The sequence below is a fragment of the Lolium rigidum genome, chromosome 2 (genome assembly GCF_022539505.1).
Source record: "Lolium rigidum isolate FL_2022 chromosome 2, APGP_CSIRO_Lrig_0.1, whole genome shotgun sequence".
NCBI lineage: Eukaryota > Viridiplantae > Streptophyta > Magnoliopsida > Poales > Poaceae > Lolium > Lolium rigidum.
This window is the reverse complement of record NC_061509.1, coordinates 282,872,291-282,893,575: the sequence shown is the minus strand read 5'-3', so window position 1 is coordinate 282,893,575 and position 21,285 is coordinate 282,872,291. Positions and strand designations below refer to the sequence as shown.

General features: G+C 45.7%; 1 long non-coding RNA gene across 1 annotated transcript; it reads right to left on the bottom strand.

Moving 5' to 3' along the window:
- Positions 1-18,192: 18,192 nt before the first annotated feature.
- Positions 18,193-19,517, bottom strand: LOC124688966. The gene is made up of 2 exons (XR_006998677.1): positions 19,397-19,517; positions 18,193-18,498 (listed from the first exon to the last, which is right to left on the bottom strand). It is a non-coding gene; the product is annotated as an uncharacterized LOC124688966 (long non-coding RNA).
- Positions 19,518-21,285: the final 1,768 nt, after the last annotated feature.

Here is a 21,285-nt window from a genome sequence, read left to right as displayed (position 1 = left end):
CAGAATCTGTCAAAACAGAACAGTCCGTAAAGATGGATTTTATTAGGCCACCAGACTTGCTCAAACGAAAATTCTAAAATTGAATGAAAGTTGCGTACATATCTGAGGATCATGCTCGTAAATTGGCTTAATTTTCTGAGCTACCTACAGGGAGATAGACCCAGATTCGTGACAAAGAAAGAAATCTGGAACTGCGCAAGAATCCAAATCTAGTACTTACTTTTCTATCAAAGACTTTACTTGGCACAACAAAACATAAAACTAAGATAAGGAGAGGTTGCTAAAGTAGTAAACAACTTCAAAGACACAAATATAAAACAAAAATACCGGAGTAAAAACATGGGTTGTCTCCCATAAGCGCTTTCTTTAACGCCTTCGCCTAGGCGCAGAAAGTGTATCTCAAGTATTATCGAAGGATGAAGCATCAACATCATAATTTGTTCTAATGATAGAATCATAAGGTAACTTCATTCTCTTTCTAGGGAAGTGTTCCATACCTTTCTTGAGAGGAAATTGATATTTAATATTACCTTCCTTCATATCAATAGTAGCACCAACGGTTCGAAGAAAAGGTCTTCCCAATATAATGGGGCAAGATGCATTGCATTCAATACCCAAGACAACAAAATCAACGGGGACAAGGTTATTGTTAACCATAATATGAACATTATCAACTTTCCCCAAAGGTTTCTTTTTAGCATTATCGACGAGATTAACATCCAAATAACAGTTTTTCAATGGTGGCAAGTCAAGCATATCATAGACTTTTTTAGGCATAACGTAAATACTTGCACCAAGATCACATAAGGCATTACAATCAAAATCTTTGACCCTCATTTTAATGATGGGCTCCCAACCATCCTCTAGCTTTCTAGGAATAGAAGTTTCAAGTTTTAGTTTCTCTTCTCTAGCTTTTATGAGAGCATTTGTAATATGTTTTGTGAAAGCCAAGTTTATAGCGCTAGCATTGGGACTCTTAGCAAGTTTTTGCAAGAACTTTATAACTTCAGAGATGTCGCAATCATCAAAATCTAAATCATTACAATTTAAAGCAATGGGATTATCATCCCCAAGGTTGGAAAAAATTTCAGCAGTTTTATCACATGCAGCTTCAAACAGCTTTAGCAGCTTCGGTAATTTTGCGCGCTTTGCACTAGGAGTAGAAGCATTGCCAACACCAATTATTTTACTATTGATAGTAGGAGGTGCAGCAACATATGAATCATTAGCATTGCTAGTGGTGGTAATAGTCCAAACTTTAGCTACATTTTCCTTTTTAGCTAGTTTTTCATTTTCTTCTCTATCCCACCTAGCACGCAGTTCAGCCATTAATCTTTTATTCTCATTAATTCTAACTTGGATGGCATTTGCTGTAGTAACAATTTTATTTTCAATATCCCTATTAGGCATAACTTTCGATTTCAAAAGATCAACATCACAGGCAAGACTATCAACTCTAGAAACAAGAATATCAATTTTATTGAGCTTTTCCTCAACAGATTTGTTAAAGGCAGCTTTGTGTACTAATAAATTCTTTAAGCATGGATTCAAGTCCAGGGGGTGTATTCCTATTATTGTTGTAAGAATTCCCATAAGAACTAGCATAACCGTTACCATTATTATAAGGATATGGCCTATAGTTATTACTAGAATTGTTCCGATAAGCATTGTTGTTGAAATTATTATTTTTAATGAAGTTTACATCAACATGTTCTTCTTGGGCAACCAATGAAGCTAATGGAACATTATTAGGATCAACATTAGTCCTATCATTCGCAAGCATAGACATAATAGCATCAACCTTATCATTCAAGGAAGAGGATTCTTCAACAGAATTTACCTTCTTACCTTGTGGAGCTCTTTCCGTGTGCCATTCAGAGTAATTAACCATCATATTATCAAGGAGCTTTGTTGCTTCACCAAGAGTGATGGACATAAAGGTACCTCCAGCAGCTGAATCCAATAAATTCCGCGAAGAAAAATTTAGTCCCGCATAGAAGGTTTGGATGATCATCCAAGTAGTCAGTCCATGGGTTGGGCAATTTTTAACCAGAGATTTCATTCTTTCCCAAGCTTGAGCAACATGTTCATTATCTAATTGTTTAAAATTCATTATGCTACTCCTCAAAGATATAATTTTAGCAGGGGGATAATATCTACCAATAAAAGCATCCTTGCATTTAGTCCATGAATCAATACTATTCTTAGGCAGTAGATAGCAACCAATCTTTAGCTCTTCCTCTTAATGAGAAAGGAAACAATTTTAATTTTATAATGTCACCATCTACATCTTTATATTTTTGCATTTCACATAGTTCAACAAAATTATTGAGATGGGCAGCAGCATCATCGTAACTAACACCGTAAAATTGCTCTCTCATGACAAGATTAAGTAAAGCAGGTTTAATTTCAAAGAATTCCGCTCGTAGTAGCAAGGTGGAGCAATAGGTGTGCATAAGAAATCATTATTATTTGTGCTAGTGAAGTCACACAACTTAGTATTTTCAGGGTTGGCCATTTTAGCAATAGTAAATAAAGCAAACTAGATAAAGTAAATGCAAGCAAACTAATTTTTTTGTGTTTTTGATATAGAGTGCAAGACAAGTAAATAAAGTAAAACTAGCAACTAATTTTTTTGTGTTTTGATATAATGCAGCAAACAAAGTAGTAAATAAAATAAAGCAAGACAAAAACAAAGTAAAGAGATTGGGAAGTGGAGACTCCCCTTGCGGCGTGTCTTGATCTCCCGGCAACGGCGCCAGTAAAAGAGCTTGATGGCGTGTATTTCACACGTTCGTTGGGCAACCCCAAGAGGAAGGTATGATGCGCACAGCAGCAAGTTTTCCCTCGTAAAGAAACCAAGGTTTATCGAACCAGGAGGAGCCAAGAAGCACGTTGAAGGTTGATGGCGGCGGGATGTAGTGCGGCGCAACACCGGGGATTCCGGCGCCAACGTGGAACCCGCACAACACAACCAAAGTACTTTGCCCCAACGAAACACCGAGGTTGTCAATCTCACCGGCTTGCTCGTAACAAAGGATTAACCGTATTGTGTGGAAGATGATTGTTTGCAGAGAGAATAGTAAAAACAAGTATTGCAGCAGATTTGTATTTCAGTATTAAAAGAATGGACCGGGGTCCACAGTCACTAGAGGTGTCTCTCCCATAAGATAAAAGCATGTTGGGTGAACAAATTACAGTCGGGAAATTGACAAATAGAGAGAGCATAACAATGCACATACATGACATGATAAGTATAGTGAGATTTAATTGGGCATTACGACAAAGTACATAGACCGCCATCCAACTGTATCTATGCCTAAAAAGTCCACCTTCGAAGTTATCATCCGAACCCCCTCCAGTATTAAGTTGCAAAGCAACGGACAATTGCATTAAGTATGGTGCGTAATGTAATCAACAACTACATCCTCGGACATAGCGCCAATGTTTTATCCCTAGTGGCAACAAGACAGACACAACCTTAGAACTTTCCGTCACTCGTCCTGGTGTCAATGCGGCATGAACCCACTATCGAGCATAAATACTCCCTCTTGGAGTTAAAAGCAAAAACTTGGCCGCAGCCTCTACTAGTAACGGAGAGCATGCAAGATCATAAACAACACATATGTAATAACTTGATAATTAACATGACATGGTATTCTCTATCCATCGGATCCCGACAAACACAACATAGAGTATTACAGATAGATGATCTTGATCATGTTAGGCAGCTCACAAGATCCAACAATGAAGCACAATGAGGAGAAGACAACCATCTAGCTACCGCTATGGACCCATAGTCCAGGGGTGAACTACTCACTCATCACTCCGGAGGCGACCATGGCGGTGTAGAGTCCTCCGGGAGATGAATCCCCTCTCCCGGCAGGGTGCCGGAGGAGATCTCCGTAATCCCCCGAGATGGGATCGGCGGCGGCGGCGTCTCGCAAGGTTTTCCGTATCGTGGTTTTTCGCATCAGGGGTTTCGCGACGGATGCTTTAAGTAGGCGGAAGGGCAGAGTCGGGGGCCCGACGAGGGGGCCACACCATAGGCGGCGCGGCCCCCCCCGGGCCGCGCCGCCTTGTGGTGTCGCCACCTCGTGGCCCCACTTCGTATGTTCTTCGGTCTTCCGGAAGCTCCGTGGAAAAATAGGCCCCCGGGTCTTCGTTTCGTCCAATTCCGAGAATATTTCGTTACTAGGATTTCGAAACCAAAAACAGCAGAAAACGAGAACCGGCACTTCGGCATCTTTTTAATAGGTTAGTTCCAGAAAATGCACGAATATGACATAAAGTGTGCATAAAACATGTAGGTATCATCAATAATATGGCATAGAACATAAGAAATTATCGATACGTCGGAGACGTATCAACCTCTTCCTCCCTGAGTTCGATAAACCTTGGGTGATCCACTTAAGGGAAACTTGCTGCTGTTCTACAAACCTCTGCTCTTGGAGGCCCAACACTGTCTACAAGAATAGAAGCTCCCGTAGACATCAGGGTCCATAGTTCACTAGAGGTGTCTCTCCCATAAGATAAAAGCATGTTGGGTGAACAAATTACAGTCGGGCAATTGACAAATAGAGAGGGCATAACAATGCACATACATGTCATGATAAGTACAATGGAGATTTAATTGGGCATTACGACAAAGTACATAGACCGCCATCCAACTCGCATCTATGCCTAAAAAGTCCACCTTCAGAGTTATCATCCGAACCCCTTCCAGTATTAAGTTGCAAAGCAACAGACAATTGCATTAAGTATGGTGCGTAATGTAATCAACAACTACATCCTTAGACATAGCATCAATGTTTTATCCCTAGTGGCAACAACAATCCACAACCTTAGAACTTTCTGTCACTGTCCCAGATATCAATGGAGGCATGAACCCACTATCGAGCATAAATACTCCCTCTTGGAGTTAAGAGCAAAAACTTGGCCAGAGCCTCTACTAATAACAGAGAGCATGCAAGATCATAAACAACACATAGGTAATAACTTGATAATTAACATAACATGGTATTCTCTATCCATCGGATCCCGACAAACACAACATATAGTATTACAGATAGATGATCTTGATCATGTTAGGCAGCTCACAAGATCCAACAATGAAGCACAATGAGGAGAAGACAACCATCTAGCTACCGCTATGGACCCATAGTCTAGGGGTGAACTACTCACTCATCACTCCGGAGGCGACCATGGCGGTGAAGAGTCCTCCGGGAGATGAATCCCCTCTCCGGCAGGGTGCCGGAGGAGATCTCCGAATCCCCCGAGATGGGATTGGCGGCGGCGGCGTCTCTGGAAGGTTTTCCGTATCGTGGCTCTCTCTTCTGGGGTTTTCGCGACGGAGGCTTTAAGTAGGCGGAAGGGCAACGTGGGGGGCCACACGAGGGCCCCACACCATAGGTCGGCGCGGCCAGGGCCTGGGCCGCGCCGCCCTATGGTGGCGGCCCCTCGTGGCCCCACTTCGACTCCTCTTCGGTCTTCCGGAAGCTTCGTGGCAAAATAGGACCCTGGGCGTTGATTTCGTCCAATTCCGAGAATATTTCGTTACTAGGATTTCTGAAACCAAAAACAGCGAGAAAATAGCAAGCCGGCTCTTCGGCATCTTGTTAATAGGTTAGTTCCGGAAAATGCACGAATATGACATAAAGTGTGCATAAAACATGTAGATATCATCAATAATGTGGCATGGAACATAAGAAATTATCGATACGTCGGAGACGTATCAATGCCCCCCGACGGAGATCATGGTGATCGATCTTCCCGAGGGTGGCGGAAGTTGTGTAGTCAAATACATATATTTATATAATTTTTTAATTGATTTTAACACACTTCAAGCTTGTATGGCCAACACAGCCAAAGCCTGGATCCGCCACTGGGACCAAGTCAAAGCGGGGAACCGGACAAAAGCAAATCTCAGCTGGAGGACACCAAATGCACGCTCGACGTCCTTTTCGTAACCTTCTTGTTCCTTGACAAACTCCTGCTCTTTCGGGAGGACGGGGCTTGAGATAGTCTTCACAAATGTTGCCCATTTTGGATAGATACCGTCCGCAAGATAGTATCCCTTGTTGTACTGCCGGCCATTGATCACAAAGTTAACCGGGAGAGCATGACCCTCAACAAGCTTGGAGAAGATTGACGAGCACTGCAAGACGTTGATGTCGTTGTTGGATCCCGGCATACCAAAGAAGGAGTGCCAAATCCAGAGATCATGGGAGCCACTGCCTCAAGTATCACAGTGCAGGCTTTTTTGTGACCCTTGTACATTCCTTGTCAGGCAAACGGACAATTCTTCAATTTCCAATGCATGCAGTCAATGCTTCCAAGCATCCTTGGAAATCCTCGAGCTTCATTGACAGCGAGGATCTTAGCAGTTTCTTCGACAGTGGGTGATCTCAAGTAGATGTCCCCGAACACTGCTATCACCGCCCTGCAGAACCGGTAGAGACAATGAAGGGCGGTGGACTCCGCCATCCGAAGATAGTCATCGGAAGAATCACCAGGAGCTCCATATGCCAGCATCCGCATAGCCACAGTGCAGTTTTAGAGGGTGGAAAACCCTGCCATACAGGTGCAATCCAACTTGCATCTGAAATAGGAGTCGTACTCTCGAAGGGCATACACAATTTTCAGGAAGAGCTTTCGGCTCATCCTGAAACGACGCCTAAAAACAGTCTCACCGTGTAATGGATCATCGGCGAAGTAGTTGGCGTAGAGCATGCAGGAACCCTCCATTCGCTGCCCCGGCTTGCACTTCCGGCGACCTGGTGCCGACCCACCACGGCGACCAATGGCCGACTCGGCGTACAAGCCGGATAGGCAGGCTAGGATCAGCATGTGCTCCTCGTCTTGGGCGGCGGCTGCCATTTCTTTTTCAAAAAGCTCGGCGAACATCTGCTCCTCCTCCTCATCGGAGTACATGTCCGACCAGGCAATTGGATGAACACCTGCCAGGCGTGTCGATGAGGAGAAACACGAGGGAGCTGCGTGACGACGGAAAATAGGCAGAGGGCACGACGAGCGGCGGAATATAGGCTGCTGGGTGGAGGAACGACGGGGTTCAGACAACCGGCCGGCAGATTAGCGAGGGGTGGTGCCGGCGGCGACAGAGCAACGGGAGGGGAGGGGCGCCATCTTCTTCCATGAGATGTTAGGGCATCTCCAACGCGGCGACCCATCCCGCGCCCGTGCGTCCGGATGGGTTCAACCAGACAAAAACGCGGTCCAACGCGGCCATGCATCGCAAATGAGGATGGCCGCGGGTGTTCGGGACGACCCAAACCCGGCCCAAATCTGGGCCAGGTTTGCGTGGCCGCGGATGGCACGCGGCGTCCTCGCGTGTCCGCCTGGTCCGCGTGGCTGGCCCAGCTATCGGTGCCCAGTCCTATTAAATGTGGACTCGGGGAGGGGGACTCTCCCTATCCAGTCCCCACTCTCCACTCCGACCGCAAACACGCACGAGTTTTCGCGCCGCCATGGCCCCGAAGCGGGAGTTCCAGCCGTCCACCAACGACCACGAGGCCGGCAGCAGCCGGCGAATCACTCCGGCGGCGTTCGACATAGGGCCACTGGCTCCTCCTATCCGCGACCGGATCTACGTCACCGTAGTGGTGGCGCTGATGTTCTGGGATGCCGACGTCCCAATGTCGTGGGGGGACGTGCACCTCCCCCACGGTTGGCACCTGAGCCCAGATCGGGTTCCGGTGCCGCCGATCCCGGGCTCCGGCCGCGCCCGCATCGCTGAGATCCGGAGGCGCCGCGCGCAGCTGTCGGCAGACCTCCGGGAGCACCCCACCTACGGTGACAGAAGTCCCAACTAGGACTTGTGGTTCGAGGTGGAGCATGATGCGCGCCGGCGCACGTGCTTCACCTCGGCGACGGTGCGGCCTCACGCGCAGCCGCGCACGCCTGCTAGGCGGGCTGGCCGCCGCCCCAGTGGCCTCTACATCAACGAGCCCGCGGCGGCGCCACAGCCCCAGCCCCAGCCCGAGACCCAGGAGGAGGACTACCCCAAGCTGCAGGCGGCGCTCGCGACGTCCCGCGAGCTCATCGACCTCGAGGAGCTGGCCAAATGGCCGCACCTCGCCGAGACGCTGCGAGCCTCCGCGCTAGTGGAGATGGCCAGGAAGGCCCAGGAGGATGCCCAGGCGGAGGCATGGGCCTTCATCGAGATGGCTCGCCGGGAGGAGGAGGAGGCCACACGCCAGGCGGCGCCCCGGGAGGAGGAGGAGTGCCAAGCCGCGCTCCGACAGGAGCCGGAGCTGCAGGCCGCTGCGGCGGAGCAGCTCTGGAAGGAGGCCGCGCGGCGCGCACGCCTGCGCAGGCCGGCGAGCCCTCCAGACCCGCACTCCGCCTGGGAAAGGGCGCAGTGGTCGCCCTGGCCGGAGTCCCCGACACCCTCCGGCGTGTCCAGCCGGAACAGCGCGTCGCCGCCGGGGACATCGTCCTCATCGACGGCGATGACAGCGAGTACTACCGGGAGTAGTACTGCGCACCGGCGGCCACCGTGCTCCCAAACCCTAGCCTAGGGTTTGCTCTTTTTTTTTTAGTTTAAAGCCCAGGGCTTTCTTTTGTGTAAAAATTGCCCAAAATAGGGCTAAGTTTAATGAACCTCTAGTTTAAATTTACATTTTTGTTGTTTTCTTTTTTCATTTTTTTTACATTTGCGTTGCGTTCGTGCGTTGAGCGCAGCGTCTGACCCAAACAGACACGCGGACGCGGGCCGCTGTCCGGGTGTCCGCGCGGCCACGTAAACTACCCAAAACGGACGCCCAACGCGTCCGTTTGGGTGGCAGGGTTGGAGATGCCCTTCGCACCCCACCACGGTACTACCAGGAGACATCTACTGTGCAAACTCTAAACCCGAATAAGAAATAGCTAAAAAGGGCGCAACATGCATGCCCGTCCTGGTTGATGGAACCCTGCCCTTGTCATCACCCTCATCTCATGCATCCACCTTTATCTTAGGGCATTTCCAGCAGCTCGACAAATTTCAGACGTTAAAACTGATCGAGCGGTCCGTTTGCGTTGGCCCGTGGACACGAAAATGGCCTTCCAGTCATGGCGGTCCATTTGCATCCCCAGCGGCAGGACGCATTTCGCTGTTTACACAAACTTTTTTTTATTACAAATAAAAACATTAAAATTAAAAAAGGTCATGGCCTACTAACCCTAACCCTAGACTACGCCTCGTCGTCGCTGAGCGCACCTGGGACAGGTCGACGAAGTCTGGGATCTTCCATGGACAGTTGAGGACCGGCGGAGCAAATGCCGGTGTGGCCGGTGGTGGAGGTGGAGCCACTGCTAGTGCCCACACAAGTAGAGGTGGAGCAGCCGCTGGTGTCCACGATGGTAGAGGTGGCGGAGTAGGTGTCACCGAATCCTGCAATGCCAACTTGAAAGCCTCTTCCTCCGACTGGACATCCTGCATGAGGCCGACGGCGTACTATGGCATTGGCGGTGACGAATGCGGCATCTCCGACATGAGCGCGGAGTTATTTCGTCCATCTGACGCCCTCACCAGCCCATTCCAATCTCGCCCTCCCAACCCCATTCTGGCCTCCTGAGAACCAGATCGGCGCCGCAACCAACCCTCGCCGCCGTTGGCCGGTAGTTTCTGATAGACACCCCTTCGCCGTTGAATATACTTTTCCACTTCCCCGCTCTACCGCTCCGCCCATCACACCATCATCCCTACCCCGACTGCCGCCTCCCGTTCCCTGCCCCCACCCAGCGTCCACCTTGCATGTGAGGTGTTCGACGGTTTGCCAAGGTGATGGACTCCGACGATGAGGAGATGATTGTTGCTCTGGTGGACGAGGAATTCGTTGTCGCCGCTGCAGCAAGGGAAGCCGTGGACGACGAGGAGCATCTGTGGATCCTCGTCACCCTCCTGGCCATATTCGCCGAGGAGGATAAGTCGTGGGCGACGGGGAGCATCTGTTGAACTTAACTATTTGTTTAATATGCTGGACTTATTTATTAGTTAAACTTATAATAAATTCTCGTAGTTCATTTGTTGTTTCAAATTGTAGCAAAAAAACCCCGGCTGGGCGCCGCATAGAGTGGTCGGGCTAGGCGTTGTCTACTCCCCAAAATTGCTTCCGCGCCAGCGCTCCCATTCAGGCCCAAAAAGGGCAACGCTGGAGGCCATATAGAGGGGCGAGTGGAGATGCTTAGGCTAGGGTTAAAATTTGAAATAATGCGGAGTCTTTACACTTTCTTTTCCCTTGCGGGAAAGTTTTGCTGTTTTGGACCAGATTTTCATCGAAAGAAAAGAAGAAAGACCGGACCGTATCGTCGAATTGATCGCATACCCCATGTACTCTTGCTTGGAGCTGCACAGCTCAACTTTGTGGTTTCCATTGATCAGATGGTTTCTGTCGTGCCGTGCCGTGCCGCGCGGCCGTGTTCGCGCAGAAGAGGCCAGGGAGAATCACTGAACCGCTGCAGCGTGTAGTCAGCTGGCAGCTGGGGTGGGACTGTGGGAGGGGCACGTACACGTACGTAGGGTTGTGTTGCCATTGCCTTTAATCAGCTTTGGTTCCCTGTTGTTATTATCTAAAAAAATGGCTTCGTTATTTGAGTGGGTACACAATTAAAGTTGAGGGTAAAAAGGTGGACAAAGTGTCTTTGTTTCTATACGGTAGGGGCCGGGTACATATGGTTCTTTGGAGAAGAGGGTGAAACCAGAATAAGGGTGAGTGCCGTTGGAAAGTAAAAGTAAGATGGCTTTCTCTAGTTACCGCGCGTGTTGATTCGAGAAAATAGCTAGGTAGAAAAAGGGAGGGAGGCAGATTGCATGGCCTTGGCCTACGTTAAGTTGTCATTTTCGTGGGAAAGAATCACCATTGACCACAAGGGGCAAAAGTTGGAACGATCCCAAGGAACCCGCTGATCCCAGCTCGACCGCACCACCGCGTCCATGAAAGTGAAACCGCCGTAGCAGGGGTGTGGCCGGCAGAGGCTGTCTCGCTCTGTCACCTTGTGTTTTTGGCGGGCGGTTACGGGACACGCCCGTCTGCCCGCCCGGTATGCACCTGATCGAGCTACGCGTATAGTAGTAGTACTTACTCGCAGTAACATTATTTGGACGTTGGCGGCGGCGGAACCAAATTTCCTGCTCCAATCTCCGGCATCTGCGTTGGGCCCCTCTCCTTCCGCTTGCCGCTCCGGCGGTAGGAGGGAGGGGGACCCCGTTTTTTGCATGGTACTTAGGGCTAGGAGTTCTGCGGCATGGCGCGCCGTTGGGGTGGTGGGAGCGGCGCGCCGGCAAATAAATCTGCCACAACTCTTCTCCCACACCGCGCTGTCCTTCATGGCGGCGTCTCGGAGTTGGTGGCACTGTGTGCTTGCCGATCTTTCAGATCGGTGGCTTTAGGGTTCATGGATGGTGTCGGCGAGGCGGCGGCGACGACTCCATCAGATGGTTTTTTCCTCCTGCTCTGTCCCCGTTCGTTGCGGTGTTGTCTCCGGCGCCAAGGTGGAGCGAGAGGATTCGTCCAGAGTATGTGCGGACGGTGGTCCGCACGCGGTGACAGCTCGGAAGATGGTGCACCTTGTGGTGGGTTCGTGGTTGAAGGCCGATGGTTACGGTTCCCTACTCCGACATCGTCGTGCGTGGGTGCCGGTCGTTGAAGTTCGATGGCGTGTCCGGGGACATGCTGCCACTGGTCCGATTCTTTCAACGATAATGGTTTGTCCTATGGCAAACTACATTGGAGGTCCGAAAAGGCGATGATCGGCGATGGAGCCGCGTCGAGCTCAGGTGAAGAGGTGATTCGTCCATTTTTTTCTTGGTGGCTGCTACGGTGGTGCCAAAGAAGATGGATAGGCGTTGGTTTGTCACATAGGTTTATCCTATCTTTTCAGATCTGTAAGATCGGTGTATACGTACTTTGTATCTCGTCTTTTATTTATCAATGAGAATCGTATTACCATGCAAAAAAAAAACATTATTTGGACGTTATACGATCTTTTTAATTACCCAATATAATCATGGTTGTTTGTAGTAGTACCCAATATAGGGAGTAGTACATGCCAAATAATCACGCGAATTCGCACCTACCTCGTGCCACAAGGCATGGACGTCCCAACGTGTGGTCAAAGTTCATCTCGGCTCTTTCGCCACGGAATACCAAAGCAACCAGGACGATATTAGAAATAGCAAATGGATGGATGAGATGAGAGTGGTGACAAGGGAGAAGGGTAGGGTTCCATCAACCAGGACGGGCATGCATCAGCATGCTGCTTCTTTTTTAGCTACTTCTTACTATGGCTTTTCTGGTCCCGTTTGAGATACGTACCCTCAGTTTGCACCAGCAGATGTCCCCTGGTACAGTACTACCGTGGTCGGCGGTCCCTGCCTACCAGCCATAGCTGCATGCACCAGGACTCGATCGATCTGATCAGCTAATCCAACAATTCTGTGGCACCAACCTTCCGTCGCCATGTTTAATTTATCCATATCGTGATTTTTTTTATCCATATGCAACATCATTTGCACTATTTCCCCGTGATCTATAAAGTCGTGTAACATTTCGGATATTAATGTAGCAAAAAGAGCATATATATGTAACAAATCCACATTTCGCAAAATGTAGCAAAAAAATGCGTGCTACACTTCGTTACAAAAGAAATCGACACACGCAACATGTGTGGCCGTCGCATACAATATCGCACAAACACGCCCGCAATATTGGAAAAATGCCTTTGCGGCAAGCAACCGGAAATCATTGCATACAACACAAAAAAAAACACTTGTATCATTCGATAAACCTTTGAAACATCGAGAATTTCCAAAACAAACGCTGATGTACTGATCGTGGAGGCACCGTTCATGCGTTGTTTCATGCTTGCCGACCATGAATCCGGCATGCGGAGCTTCGTCCGAGCCATATCAAGCGAACCCTTGACCAATAATCCGCTCACGCCATTAGTACGGGATTAGCCCTTGCTAATGAGGTTCAATGTTAAATTTCTTTCTAACATTGTTTTCTATTACTTAACATTCCTTTCTCTTCACTAGTGGAAAAGAGGCCTTTCGTCTCAAGCAAATGTCCCCGTTTTGAACCAAACCGGGACCAATAGGGGGCATTGGTCCCGGTTCATCATGAAACCCCTTTAGTCCCGGTTCGTTTGGACCCTTTAGTCCCGATTGGTAATACAATCCGGGACTAAAGGGTGGTCTATGGAGCAAAAGTCTTTAGTCCCCCTTCGTATTACGAACCGGGACTAAAGGTCGACACTTTAGTCCCGGTTCGTAATACGAAGGGGGACTAAAGGGTTTTTTGCCTCCCCATGCACCTCCACCCCTCCCCCACCACCGTGGATCGCCTTTTTTAACAACGTAAAATATAAAAGAAAATGATAGAAAATTCAAAAAATAAAATCTTTTCAGATTCTTGTATGTTATGCAACCTACTATTAAGGAAAATTAACAAATTTGAGTTTTCACTTTTTTTGCAAAAAAGGTTTGAAAAATGGTAAAACCGCATTAACTTTTGCATACGACGTCGAAAAAAAACGTGTAATATATCAAAATCATCGTGGGAAAAAGTTACATCCGAATTCACCGGGGTTTACCCGGTTAGCCAATTTTTAGATTCTCAAAATTTCAAATGAAAATATGAAAGTAGGAAGATTTTAGTTTTGCCAGAAATTCGGAATTTTATATTTTTATATTTTAAATTTTTCAAAATAATAATTACATCATGCATAAAGATTACTATTACTTAACCATAAAGTTAGCCAATTTTTAGATTTTCAAATTTTCAAGTTTGGCAAAAAAATATTAAAAAATAATAAATTAAAAACTATTATAATACAAATTAAAAAAATTATAATTATAATACCATTACCACAACATGTTATTACGTCATTAGTTTTGTTTATTAAAATAATTATTTGGAATTCGAATAATAAATAAGTGTGACATCGACCAACATGTCAATAGGATTGATATGATACTAGTATCACAACATGCCCGCGAAGCACTTGGAAGCAGGATGGGAAAGGAACTTGGAAGTTAAGCGTGCTAGTGCTGAAGTAGTGGGAGGATGGGTGACCGAGCGGGAAGTTGGACCACGGGTAAGTAATTTGACTATTGATTAAGCGTAGTTAGAGATTAAGTGTAGTTAGAAACTAAACTAGTTAAATAACTGAAATACTAGAAATTCTGAAAAAATAGAAAAAAAAAGGAGCGAAAAATAATTGGACATAACCAAATAGATTAAAAAAATAACGAAATTATCTTTAGTCCCGGTTCGTGTTACAAACCGGGACTAAAGATTATTTTCCTCGACGCGCGCCAGCAGCCCACGTGGCGGGACCATTAGTCCCGATTTGTTTTACAACCGAAAGGGGGACCTTTAGTCCCGCCTAATTGGTCCCGGTTTGAAAACCGGGACTAAAGCCCCAAACGAACCGGGATTACAGGCCCGTTTTCCACTAGTGCTTGCTTTTCGTGCCACGTACCACACTATCCATATTCCTCACCCTTATAACTCGAAATCATATGCCCCTGCTCCTGTCTCCATGGCTAGCCGCACACGCTAGTAGTGTAAAGATGGGAGGACCTATATACATGAGCAGGAAAATTCGCGAGGTGGCACATTGGTGCTAGCATTTGGTTGCTTGACATCAACTATGGGGACGTGACCGAGGTCCTTCAACGGTGTTGATCCACACACACATGAGTGTTGGATCGCATTGGTTCTAAATAATATACGGAGTAATAACATTCTTGTACAAGGATTTGGATAGGATAACCTACCGTGGATTAGTCTGGTGTGTAATGGCATGAGCTTCATCCTAGCTACATCTTCGGTTGTGCCAACAACTTCTACATTTCCGGTCTCATGCTCTTCTCTGTAGAAGGTGGCCACAATGGCCTTTCGTTGTTCGTGTCTTCTACAATGCAGCACCCATACTTTTTCTACAATGAACATTTTTTCTTAGATAGAAGGTCATAAGCCCGACATTAAATTAGTAACGCCCTCAATGGTGAAACAGATACACGATGTTGAGCCCAGCTTATCACAATGGTGAAAGATACACGATGTTGAGCTTATAATATAACACTGCACACATACACGCACGCACGCGCGCGCACACACACACAACGCAAGCTGCCGGCATGACTATTACAGTCTACGATAAGGAAGAGCAAGCGAAGGATAGGATACGTTGTCGGACCGGTGCCCACCCTTGCACGAGCGAACCTCTAGGCAGTGTCGCACAAGAGAAGAAAAGATGAATAGATGCAAGAGAGATATTCCCATACTAATCAGTGGCAGCGGCCCCTAAAGATTAACCTTGTTGAGTATCTAATTTGATTTTTTATTATGATGTACTTCCTTAGTCACATGAAACTTATCTTAGATTTATTAAAATTTGGATGTTTCATTGCCTAGATACATCCAAATTGTGACAAATACAAGAAAGCTTTCAATGTGATGGAGGAAGTAATAACTTTAGTTTTGGTATTCGAGTGGGTTAGTGTTTAACACAAATAAGTTGAGGGTAAAAGGGTCTGTGTTTTTTAGTATTGTACGGGATACATTTCATTCTTTGGAGAAGAAGGGTGGAGTATGCCGTTGGAAAGTAGAAGTAGAATGGCTTTCTCTAGTTACTAGTAATATGCCCGTGCGTTGCACCGGGACAAAAACAAAAATGTACAGGAAATTTTGATTGAAAGGTTATGTTTTACAGTCACATCCATCGTATTCCTCCGTCACTCTTTTAATTAATGTTCTCGTAGCTCCTTGTCCAATCTACTAATCTCCCTCTATCTGATGGTAGTACCCACATTATGTGAGGATGATTTCTCTACCCTTTTATTCAATTTGTGATAGTAACCTGAGCGTTGCTACGTACTGCACCAGAATGATAATGATAATTTCAACAGAGCTTCAGATAGAAGCCCTCATGTACATACAATCAACTGGAAATAATATTAGCTCGCCAATGTTTGTTGCTGCTAGTCCATCATCTGAACCAAATAAATGTACCCATAGGATCACGAGGCAAGTCCCCAGATAAATGGTAAATTTGGAGAGAAGTTTTCCAGTCCATTGGCAACAGAATCAGAGACATACAAGATGATTTTGTAAGTCCTACTTTTTTCAAATAATGTAAATGGCTACCACCAAAGAAATAAAATGCTAGATGATGACACACATAGCCTGAAATATCCAAGTGTGAACATGTCAAGATCAAGTTCCTATGTTTCGGATCAAGGGTATGAGCCATTTGTAGGCTTCAAATATCTAAAGGACTTTCCAGCCATAGAAAATGTACTTTATTTGTACTCTGTAACATATTAATAGAGTATCTATACCTGTTTGTCACTGTTAATGATTTCCAGGATGAAGTGGGTAAAACTGATTTGTTACCTAGGAGTGATTTGATGAGTTACCTAGCCTTCGAAAAATATCACGATAATTACAAAAGACAAGATCTCTCTCCCTTCTAGCACCACACATTTGAATGTTCTTTCTCTTTTTGGTTTGGTCTTAGCATGTGTTTCGGCTCGCATATTTCCACTCCCTTGTCTACAATGCCGCTCATCTCATTTTCACCACGATACCTAGAACCATATCACATTACTCAAATGGAGAAGAAACCAACACATGCAAGGAGATTCATACAACATGCCAAATTCTTAGACGATTGGATGATATATCATGCAAAGACCTGCAACACGTGCTCACGGTCCAACATCCGATTCTCATCCTAATTTTTCACATCTCATCCGTAAATTCTAGAAGAAAACAATACATAACTATATAAGATTTTGCATGCTCACATTTTGTTATGCGGTTAGTGGATCTAAAATTATAGGGGAAAATAAGACTATGCCTATGGCTCAAGCTATTTGAATTTACAGTTCCCAAATTCCGTGACACTCCTCTATCTGAGCATATAGAAAATTTTCAATGAGGAAGTTGGGTTTGTGTGCAGATTTCATACTATCAAAGATCCATCAACCAATAATTTGTTTCTTTCTTGATCATCATTGACTAAATTATCTTGAAATGAAAAAAATTTGTGATAGAAGCCAATAAACAAAATTATCGGTGTCTAGAAACATCCAATCCTCCATAACAGATCAAGTGGTCGTAAATATATCAGCATGTATTTCTGAGTGAAGTTAACAGAAAAAAGGAGAAAATGGGACCGGATCATGGCAAGAATTAATTCAGGTACACTTTGTGGTTTCACCCATAAATATCACAAATTGGCATCCCTAATACTCCCTAATACTGTAACATATCATATACACTACAGAAATTATGGAATGTGTGAAGCAATTGTATTAACAAAGAGCACTCAGTAGCACTGTATTATTTTGTTTGACAGCAGGGAAATTATATTTTATACCTCTGATCATTTTTACGTGCACCATTTCACCCCTCAGCTCCCCTTCACCGCGAGGATCATCTCCCCTTCACCATTATGATCAAGAAGTCTTGTCAGCTCAACCACAAGTGCAATGGCAAAATACAAAAGCAGATGCACAATGTGTACATAAATATGTAGATTGGTCGAGTTAGATAAAATCTTATACAATATGCTTGATAACTTTCTTAATGAACAGGTTGAGTGCACTATGGACAAATTCACTATGTAAACAATTATCGAGCATTGTTTCCATTAAAAAATTGAAGTCATTTGGTCTACATACTTGGTCCAGGAGCACAACTAAGAACTCACACCTCTAATTTCTGCCTGTTACAAGTCTGTAATAACTTAATTGTCGAGGATGAAACAAATCTTTCGCTATGTGCATAGTATTGCCTGTTAGAACCCTCAAAGCTTCTAATTTCAGCCTAAGGATCCCATATTATACTCTCGGTGGCGACGAACTTTCCCAGACTCCAAAAAAGAAATGCTAATACGTATTGCCACAAAAATATGGTGGTTGTCTCTTCCATGTAACATCAGCACAGTGTGATGCCTGCAATGAAATTGTCAATTCCATTATTATTCTATGAAATCCTTAAAATGTAGAGAACTCCCTAAATCTGAAGAAAAAAAGGGTCACTAAATCGAGCAGAAAGTAATGATGGTTCTATTTATGGCCTCGTCAGCGACAATAAGATGGGTGGCGCTGTAGTTTATGGCTGGTAACGTTTAAGTTCTTTCCTTATCAGGCAATACCATTTTGATAATATGATGTTTCTCTCTAAAATTTGTTTTGCAGTTCAGAAGTGTAAAAGTACAGTGTGACATGGGTGTGTCAGTGCGTTGCTTTGATGCTGGAGCTTCCTGGGAAGATCAAAGATAAACTTATTACTTAGCTTCTCTAAAATAAGACCTATGTATTGCTTATATCTGTATATTCATGACACTGTAATAGTTTGCCATTTCAAATAAAAAATTAATATGACTTCTAAACAAACCATCACTATCTTCACTTTGCTTGTGGTTATTTGGAATTTACCAAGTCTTACACGCACCCAATTGCTTCATAGAAGAAAGAGCCTGGGGTATATGAAAAGGTATATTAAAAAACAGTAAAAAATGTATAGTATTTTTGTTAATGTGTACAGGGAAGATACATTACACTGGCTGAACTACTGAACCAAATGATGTGCAAGAGCGCTAAGCAATGCTAATGAAAGCAATATACAATTTAATTTAGAGATGAACAAGAAATATTTATTGAATGATTCTGGTTCGATAAATACGCTAATTGTGTTCAAAGATGTACAAAAATAGAAGCTAGTACTCCTAGATTAATTATATGAAACCCTTGCTAGAATATGATTGGAGCCAGCGTAAATCATAAAATTAATGGGAAAAACTTTTGATGACCATAGGTACTACAAACACATTTATATCCATGTCAATTAGTAAACTTTTCATTCATCGGAACCATAAGTATGAAAATAGAAAACTTCGTACATTCTAGCAAAGAACATACTTATCTGGGCTCATAATTGAATGGTCAATTTTTCTTTACACATGAGCAGATAACATAGAAGAACAACATAAGATAGTCATGGAGATCAAGCAAGTAGCAGCGATTTCAGGAGGACAATGTTCACGCTTCAGAAAAGACGACCAAGGATGCTATTAACAAGTGCTAACTGGTAACCAAGTTCCATTATATAACTTGCAGAAAAGAGTACCTTGAATTAAGCTAATTTCGTGCTATAACCTGCAGTGAGGTTGCTAAACTGCACTTAACATCAAATTTCACAAACCATTTGTACAAGGCTCTACCCGTTCAAGCAAAATGGCTCCAGGTCCACAATCCTTATTCTACCCGTTCAAGCAAAATGAAACCATCAATAATCCTTACTCTTGAGGTCGAAGAACACTAAATCCCTTTAGATGGAAGAGACGTGAGATCCCTTACATCTATGTGGCGACTGACCTGCGTTGAGGCTCAGAGGACGTAGTCCTGGGGGCATGGAGGGCAGCACCTATAGTGTGGGCGTCGAGTTGGCAAGGTAGAAGGCGATGTCCTGGTCAATGTTGTCTGCGGCGCCGGTGACGACGGCCCAGGGCCCATGAAGCGGCGTCGCAGGGGCTTGCTTCGAGACGCATGGCGCCGCGGGCAGCGACAAGGAGGGTGGTGGATCCGGCGGTAGATGGTGAACCCGGTTGTGGTCGTCGACAATGAGCTCCGGGGCGAGAGGCATCGTGGAGGAGCAGCCTGCTCATCGGATGGAAGGGTCTTGCTTGGCGGCGGCTCTCTCGGGTGTAGTACGGCAGAGGAGGAGGAGGAGGAGGAGCATCTAGGTGGCAGCGTGTCGGAGAGAATGGGTGGGGAAGGCAAACCCTAGCGCCATTGCTCACCTCTCTTTCTTCTCACGCTGGATTGGGGGAAATGACGACGGGGGTTTGGACTGGTGGGGATTTTGGACTGCAAGTTGATTTCGCATTTTGCGAGGGGCTAAACTGAAAAGGTGGCCCGAGGAAAGGTGGGATGATTGACGAAGGGATCAAGGAAACGACGGACCATGCGACGGATTGACGACGGAACGTCTTCCCCTTTTTTAAGTAGTAGAGATACTGCGCCTCTAAGTGTATCCGTTGGTGTGGGTTCGCCACGCTACGGTGCGGTGTGGCTACTAGGACACGCGCAGTGGCCAGGGAATACTTTCGTGCCAATTAAAGCTGCTAGACCATCTGCTCAATACGTAGAAGGTGTGTGAGTAGGCGTCATATGTACCGATGGACCGAGCTATCCCCTGTCTCGCGCTTCGTACGCACACGGTGACTCGTGCATGGATGGGCTCTCCCTGGGAAATTTCAAACAAACAAATTATGGTAAACCTTTAAATAGTCTCTTTGCTGGGTTTAAGCGTATGGGTACAGTGCCATTTTATTTTTAAAAAAATCAACTTCGGGGAGGAAGTTTTTTTTTTTTGCTGAGAAACTAGATTTCAAAATTAAGAAGAAACAGGTAAAAGCTGGAAACCGCGATGATCCCCAGGAAAGAGGAAACATGCCGTTGCTCCACTGATCCCAAGTCGAATTTTTTGAGATCAAGAAAGAAAGAGACTCCATCTCTTTTGGCCAGTACCAATATTTGTCGGTGGTCCCCGTGAATCGGATCGGAGTTCCTGTTGCCCAAGTCCGAATCTGATCACCCTAGAACAACTCTTTCTGGTAGACTGCCAATGTTTGACTCGTCAATAAGTGAAACACTACCAATGAGTCGCGGACTCGCGGTTAAGTCAATTCATCTTCAATCAATTCTTTTCCTCCCGTGGTGTCTCCTCTCAGCCGCCGCCCTAACCCTAGCCGTCTCCAGTTCATCCTCCTCCATAGATTGGTTCCCCCTCCTCCGGTCGGCTTCGCCGGCGTCAGGAGGAGTGGGGAACCCGATCTATGCGTGGAGTTTTGAATAAAAGTATTGTTTTCATTAGATTATTTTAGGATTTTGGTAGCCGCATTCTTGTTGGTTTCCCCTCAATGGAGATGGCATCGTATGCAATAAGTGATCTTCGGTCTTTCGTTCGGCGACGAGATCTTCTTCCCGGCATCAATGGTGGTGTTGAACAATCACAATTTTCTAGGTATGGGTCTTCGGATCTTGCTTCGCCAGATCGATTTTGGATCTTTTGTCGTTGTTGCCGCGAGGAGGATTATCCTCACGCGTTTTTGTCCCGCTGCTACGTCCTCGACAATGGTGATTCGTACTCTCGGCTCTCCATCGACGACGACAAAGCTAGTTGGTTTTTATTCCCTGATATCCTGGTGTTGGTACTCTTGCCGATGTTGTATGACTGCTTTAATGGTTGCGTGCGTGCACGC